General features: G+C 44.8%; 1 pseudogene; it reads left to right on the top strand.

The window, feature by feature from the left end:
• The first annotated feature begins 3,139 nt into the window (after window positions 1-3,139).
• On the top strand, window positions 3,140-5,272 carry LOC108515229 (40S ribosomal protein S5 pseudogene; annotated as a pseudogene).
• Window positions 5,273-7,949: the final 2,677 nt, after the last annotated feature.

The following is a 7,949-nucleotide window of genomic DNA, read 5'->3' as shown; positions in this document are numbered from 1 at the left end:
GCTTTTTTTTTTTTTTTCCACTTTTTTTCTTTTTTTTTTTTTTTAGGTTAGAGCAGAAGTTTAATAAGTGAAAGGAAGAACGCTCTCTGGATCAGAGAGGGGTCCCAGAAAGATGGGTTGCCCTCTTATTCTAGCTCTTGTCTTTATTTGAGTAAGAATCAGATGAAATTGTATTCTTCTTTAAAGAAGTGTTATCAGCTCTTTTCTTTCATTATTTTGTAACTTTCTTTCATTATTTTGTTCATTTAATCACTTTGCTGCTTGCTCTTTACCTCTGGTTCACTATTTTCCTTCATAATCCCTTCCATACTTTGCTGTTATACATTTCCTTCCCCTCTCCAAGCCCGCCTTCTAAACTAAACATAAAGAGGAATCCTGTTTTTGCATGGTCAAGCTACACTCATACTTTAGAGTTTAATTTCTTGCCTTTGCCCTTTCTTGCCTTTTTGTGCTTTTGACAGAATACTTCAAAGCAGCGTATGTGAATTTTCATTTCACTTATAGGATCAGAGTAACTTAGAAAGGGTTTCCAGAGATTGTTCTATGCTTGTTAGAGCTTAGCTTTTCAAGCATAGGCAAATCTCACTGTCCTTTATAAATGATGACAAAGTCAGTACTGATAATTACAGAGTCAGTCAAAAAGATAAAATGGAAAGAGATGAGATAATTCAAGGATTACCAGTGCTACAAGTTTAAACATAGGACTCCAAGCAAACATACCCTAATAAGACCTCCGGAAACCCTTCCTCTTTGGCTAATTCTGAAACACACATATCTCCAAAAAAGATGACTTATTTGGTGAGCATTCCTGTAATTCATGAAAATCTGTAGTATTTATGCCTTAGGTATTAAAAATGGTACAAATAACTTCTCGTTTCTCAGTTCAGTAGTTTAAGTTATACATATTGAGGCTGGGCACAGTGGCTCATGCCTGTAATCCTAGCACTTTGGGAGGCTGAGGCGGGCGGATCTCTTGAGGTCAGGAGTTCAAAACCAGCCTGGCCAACATGGCGAAACCCTGCCTCTACTAAAAACACAAAAATTAGCTGGTCGTGGTGGCATGCACCTGTGGTCCCAGCTACTCAAGAGACTGAAGCAGGAGAATCACTTGAACCCAGGAGGTAGAGGTTGCAGTGAGCCAAGATTGTGCCACTGCACTCCAGCCTGGGCAATAAGACGAGATTCAGTCTCAAAAAAAAGTTGTACATGTTGAGAACCATGCATAGCATGTAAGAACAGAAAGTACTAAGAGCCTAATTCGTGCACAAGACTTTTCTGTGGATTACTTCTGAGGCCCAAGTAATTTAAATTGTATAAATTCTCACAGCTAATGTGTTGTACATTTAGAAATATAATACCCTGACTTCCATCCCAGCACTGTTTTCTAAGTATCACAATGCCTCCCAGTCTGCTATCTACATGAGCTTAAGTGACATCCTTCACAGGCCATCCTTAGAATATTGCAAATCAGGAACTCTGAATTGGGGGGCTGGCTTCTGAGTGTACAGGCAATAAATGAGGGAAGTATTAGGGAGGGAGAAGGGATCTTGCAGTTCACATGGACGGACATTAGACAGGTTTGTTGTTTTTGTTTTGTTTTGTTTTTGGTCACCCCATATATGAGTTCCCTTTGTGTGGGGAATGCCTCACCTTATTAAGCAGAACCTGCTTCCCACTATAGAAGTTAAAACTGCCAAGCAATCACTTTCCAGCCTCTCTTGCAAACAGGACACTGATTTTTAAAAGCCAGGACTGAGCATACTCCATGCTCACAAGCGTGGGCAGTGTGGCAGGGATTTTGATGGCAACATTCTGAGCCTAGTTTGCAGAAGTTGGCAGTGTTAGCCACACAGTCTATGCCCAGTGTCTGTGGCAGTGGAGTCTCTACGGTTTTTGTTTACTGGCATGAGTTTGTTTTGTCATCCCTCCTGGAGATTTTATGAACTATTCAATATCCTTCAGTAAATTCCTTTTCTGCTTAAATTAGCCAAATTTGGCTGGGCACAGTGGCTTGCACCTATAATCCCAGCACTTTGGGAGGCCACGGCAGGGGGATCACTTGAACCTAGGAGTTCAAGACCAGCCTGAGCCACACAAGGAGACTCTGTCTCTACAAAACATTTAAAAACTTGCCAGGCATGGTGGTGCATGCCTGTGGTCCCAGCTACTTGGGAGGCTGAAGTAGAAGGATCGCTTGGGCCCAGGAGGTTAAGGCTACAGTGAGCCATGATTGTGCCACTGCACTCCAGCCTGGGTGACAGAGCAAGATTCTGTAAAAAAAAAAAAAAAAAAAAAAAAATGCCAAAATTGGGTTTTGATGTCTTGTTTTTTTTTTTTTTTTTTTTTTTTTTTCCTTGAGACAAAAGTCCCTCTCTGTCACCCAGGCTGAAGTGCACTGGTATGATGTTGGCTCACTGCAACCTCCACCTCCTGGTTTCAAGCAATTCTCCTGCCTCAGCCTCCTAAGTAGTTGGGATTACAGGCGCCCACCACCACGGCCAGCTAACTGTTGTGTTTTTAGTAGAGATGGGATTTCTCCATGTTGGTCAGGCTGGTCTCGAACTCATGGCCTCAGGTGATCCACCAGCCTCAGCCTCCCAAAGTGCTGCAATTACAGGCGTGATGCCCAGTCATGATGCTTGCATTTTTTTTTTTTTTTTGAGACGGAGTCTTGCTCTGTCGCCCAGGCTGGAGTGCAGTGACTGGATCTCAGCTCACTGCAAGCTCCACCTCCCGGGTTCACGCTATTCTCCTGCCTCAGCCTCCGGAGTAGCTGGGACTACAGGCGCCCGCCACCTCGCCCGGCTAGTTTTTTTGTATTTTTTAGTAGAGACGGGGTTTCACCATGTTAGCCAGGATGGTCTCGATCTCCTGACCTCGTGATCCGCCCGTCTCGGCCTCCCAAAGTGCTGGGATTACAGGCTTGAGCCACCGCGCCCGGCCAATGCTTGCATTTTTAAGAACCCTGTTTAATGAGAAAATCAATACCCTGAAGTAGTTGTCATCAAGAGACCCTTAGGAAAATGAAGGAAAATAGGAAAGAAGGAAGACAGGGAAATCTGGCATTGGTTATATGGCCTGCATAGGTCTCCAGGCAGCAAAATTCCAATTAATTTAAAGGATGTGACACTGGAAGGCTATGGAAGATGCTGCTCAAACTTGTGAAAGCATCTTAAATTCTTATGGCAAGAAGGATACATATTGACTTGGGGGCAACCAAGGGATACACTACAATGAACATTTTTTAATATTTTGGTTCTACTTTTCATATAATAAAGTGAGAAAGCCCCCATTTTATGAGGCAGAACCCATCTTCCACCCTAGAAATTGAAAATGCCAAATACTTACTTTCCCAGTGTTACTCACTATTATGGCAAATACACGACTTAAGTTCCACCAATCAGAGGTACCCAGCCCAGATTTTGAGTCAGAAGCCAGGAATATAAAGAAACCAACTGCATGGGACTTTGTGCTGGTGTGGGAAGTAGCAACTGCACCCATTTTCAGAGGCAGTGGTGGCATTGATCCTAGTACCTGTATCCAGTGTCCCAAGGCAGTGAGTCTTCATGGACCAGCCCTGTGACCTGATTTGGGGCACTGTTTCTAGCTCTGTAACCTACAAACCTGGTTTTTGACCCTCTTGGAGATTATGTGAGCTACCTAATATATTTAATAAATTTGTATGCTTAAATTAGTCAAGGTTGGTTTCTGTTTCTTAAAACTAAACTCTGACTGATAGAGAAGGCAATCAGTCCACAAAACTCCACCATTCCTAAGATCAAAACTTACCTTCCTCTCTTTCACTCCCATCTTTCATGTATTTTGAGGCTTCTTTCCTGATTTTAAAATGTCAGGATAGGGAATAAGAACTTTGAATTTTCCAGGAATTGCTTAACCTCAACCCCAGAGATGGTCTTGAGCCATTAAACCCTTAGGGGTAGTTATGCCTTGCAATTCATCAATAGCCACAATTCACTGCTTATGTAATACTCATGTCATTATAAAAAACCCTCTTGTTGAGGCCAGGAGTGGTGGCTCATGCCTCTAATCCCAGCACTTTGGGAGGCTAAGGCGGGAGGGTCACTTGAGATAGAGTTCTAGACCAGCCTGGCCAAATGGTGAAACCCATCTCTACTAAAAATACAAAAAGTAGCCAGGCATGGTGGGTGTGCCTGTAGTCCCAGGTACTCAGAAGGCTGAGGCATGAGAATCACTTGAACCCGGGAGGTGGGGTTGAAGTAAGATGAGATCAAGCCACTGCACCTGAGCCTGGGTGACTGAGCAAGACTCTGTAAAAAAAAAAAAAAAAAAATCCTTTTGTTGGAAACTCAGAAGAAAAGTCAGGAGTCAGGAATTAATTTGACCAGAAAGAATACACCCACTGGAATCAAACAAAGGATCGAGTCTGAAATTGTAGCCTAAAACCCCACACAAAACAAGTCCTAGGGGAATTTCTCCCCAATCCCCAAAGGTCGCAAGAGATCTCCAATAACCCCATTTACCAAGGTTCCTCTCTGGATTTGAGGTATGTCACACAGCTACCTCCACCACCACAACGAAGCTTGTCAATGCAATCCTGTCACCAAACAGAAATTTACTGGACTGACGAACACATATTATCAGGGAAGTCCATTTTAACAGGGGCCTTCTGAAATCAGTAGCTCCCTATAGAAGGACTCTACATGCAAATATCATTTGAATCTGCTTCCTCTCACTTTCTTATCTGAGACCCAAATGGAAACGTTTATTATTGATAGAAGTTAAGAAGCCTAAAAGCGATCATTGAAATATCTAGTTTCCTGTCTGTGCCAGGGCAGCACGCGGTCCATGCCAAGCAATAGAGATGCTCAGGCTGTGCCCTCAGGGACCAAATAGGAGAGAGCAGTATCTGTGGGGACAGAGAGCCCAGACATCAAGCTCTTTGGCAAGTGGAGCACCCATGATGTGCGTGCAGATTGACGACGTTTCCTTACAGGATTACACTGCAGTGAAGAAGTATGCCAAGCACCTGCCTCACAGGGCAGGGCAGTATGCTGCCAAACGCTTCTGCAAAGTTCAGGGCCCCATTGTGGAGTACCTCACTCACTCCATGATGACACACGGCCACAACAACTGCAAGAAACTCGTGACCTTGTGCATCGCCAAGCATGCCTTCGAGACCATTCACCTGCTCACAGGAGAGGATTCTCTGTAGGTCCTGGTGAACGCCATTATCAACAGTAGTCCCCAGGAGGACTCCACACACATTGGGCGAGCTGAGCCTGGACCGTGAGATGAGAGGCTGTGGACGTGTCCCCATTGTGCTGTGTGAATTAGGCCATCTGGCCGTTGTGCACAGGCACTCATGAGGCCCTTTGGGGCAGCCCCACGAAAAGAGAAGAGAAGAGAAGACAAAGGAAGGGGAGAGGAGAGGAGAGGAGAGGAGAGAGGAGGAGAGAGGAGAAGGAGAGAGAGAGAGAAAGAGAGAGAGAGAAAGAGAAAGATCTAAAGCTGTTAATAAAATAGTAATTTGGGTTTTTTTGGGGGGGGTATGTTTTTTATTTGTTTGTTTGTTTGTTTGAGATGGGATCTCACTCAACAGATGGACAATCCAGGCTGAAATGAAGTGGCGCCATCTTGGCTCACTGCAACCTCTGTCTCCCTGGCTCAAGCCATCCTCCCACCTCAGCCTCCCAAGTAGCTGGGACCACAGGCACAGGCCACCATTCCTGGCTAATTTTTGTATTTGTAGTAGAGTCAGGGTTTCGCCATGTTACCCAGGCTGGTCTTGAACTCCTGAGCTCAAGCAATCATCCCACCTCAGCCTCCCAAAATGCTGGGATTACAGGCATGAGCCATTGCGGCCAGACACAAAATTTGTTTTTATTTAAATATTAATTTATGTTTAGGGACAGGGTCTCGGTGTGTTGCCCAAGCTTGTCTTGAACTCCTGGCCTCAAGCCATCCTCCAGCCTCAGCCTCCCAAAGTGCTGGGATTGCAGGCATGAGTCACCACACCCAGCCACAAATAGCAAATTTCTTACAATTCCTCCAGAGTGCCAGTCAGCCTTGCGCTTTACTAAATTTCCCAGAAGCCTACCGAGGCTGCCCTGTGGATTTCCTGAGTCACATGGTAGAGCTGAGGATAATGGGTTTCATGTGGGGCCCCCTCTACTCCTCTCTGGTTCTCAAGGCTAGAGTCCATCCACCCCAGTGGAATTCAGAGAAAGGGGAATTGGAAATCACAAGCTTTGGCCTGGGTCTTTCAGATGCCAGAGAATCCCCCAGTATAAGGTAAAGGGTTATTCTGTGGGACAGCTTCTGTGATGGTTAATTTGATGTGTCAACTTGGTGAGGCTACATTACTCAGCTAGTTGGTTAAACATTATTCTAGATGTTTCTGTGAAGGTATATTGTAAATTAGATTAACGTTTAAATCAGTGGACTGTGAGTGAAGCACATTACCCTCTGTAAAGTGGGTTGGCTTTATCCAATCAGTTGAAGGCCTTAGAAATAGAAAAGTACTGACCTCCCCAAGCAAGAAGGAATTCTGCCAGCAGACTGCCTTTGGGCTTCGCAGGGAGCCAGGGCAGAAAAGGAGGAAAGTGTCTGTGATTTAGTGCTACTGAGGAAACCCATGCATTGACAGATATGAAACACTCCTGGGAGTGGGTAGAGAGCATGTGGACTTTCTGCCATTTCAGGTAAGGTCAGAGTCCCAACAGATATATTGTCTTGTGACTTTTGAGTTTCTGGTTTTAGCCTGAGACCGTTGTAGGGTGTATAGAGGAGGATAAAGTAGAAAATGCCTAAGGTGGTGTTAGAAATGCAAATGCTTGTTCCCCAGTGCCGCAAAGAAATAGCACTCCAACATAAATTTAATTTTCTCAGCAAGGCAATTTTTACTTTCTGCAGAAAGGGTGCCCCTCACAGATGGAACAATGGCGAGAGCACACCTGGACAGGGGAAGGGAAGGAGTTCTTATTCCTGATGCAGGTAGCCCTTACTGCTGTGTCATTCCTCTATTGCCTAGGGTTGGACAGCACAGTCTAAGCTAATTACAATTGGCTACTTTAAAAAGAGCAGGAGTATGAGCTGGAGTGGCAGGGTAAGTAGTTTGGCGGGAAAGATGGTTAGGAACAAGTAACTAAAGGTGACTTGAGTCAGGATGAAGCAGGTGACCAGGGGAACAGATGTGAACCACTAACTAGGACTGGTGGGAAAGTTGTTTACTGAAACTAGAGGCAAGGGGGTGAAGAGAACCAGGAAGTTAAACTTTAAAATGGAGAATCAAAGAATAAGAGAGCTGAACATAATAACCTACTCGGCCGAGCACGGTGGCTCACGCCTGTAATCCCAACACTTTGGGAGGCTGAGGTGGGTGGATCACTTGAGGTCAGGAGTTCAAGACGAGCCTGACCAATATGGTGAAACCCTGTCTCCACTAAAAATACAAAAATTAGCCAGGTGTGGTGGCACATGCCTGTAATCCCAGCTACTCGGGAGGCTGAGGCAGAAAAATTGCATGAACCCAGGAGAAGGAGGTTGCAGTGAGGCAAGACTGCACCACTGCACTCCAACCTGGGTGACAAAGCAAGACTCTATCTCAAAAAAAAAAAAACAAAAAAAACAAAAAAAAACAAAAAAAACAAAACAGTCTGGGCGTGGTGGCTCACACTTGTAATCCCAGCACTTTGGGAGTCCAAGGTGGGTGGATCACGAAGTCAGGAGATTGAGACCATCCTGGCTAACACCGTGAAACCCCATCTCTACTAAAATACCAAAAAAAAAAAAAAATTTAGCTGGGTGTGGTGGTGGGCACCTGTAGTCCCAGCTACTTGGGAAGCTGAGGCAGAAGAATGGCGTGAACCCAGGGGCGGAGCTGGCAGTAAGCCAAGATCACACCACTGCGCTCTAGCCTGGGCGATACAGCCAGACTCCTTCTCAAAAAAAAAAAAAAAAAAAAAAAA

This window comes from Rhinopithecus bieti, unplaced genomic scaffold (genome assembly GCF_001698545.2).
Source record: "Rhinopithecus bieti isolate Rb0 unplaced genomic scaffold, ASM169854v2 scaffold_34876, whole genome shotgun sequence".
In the NCBI taxonomy this organism is placed as follows: domain Eukaryota; kingdom Metazoa; phylum Chordata; class Mammalia; order Primates; family Cercopithecidae; genus Rhinopithecus; species Rhinopithecus bieti.
The sequence above is the reverse complement of the archived record's forward strand: the minus strand, read 5'-3'. Positions and strand labels throughout refer to the sequence as shown.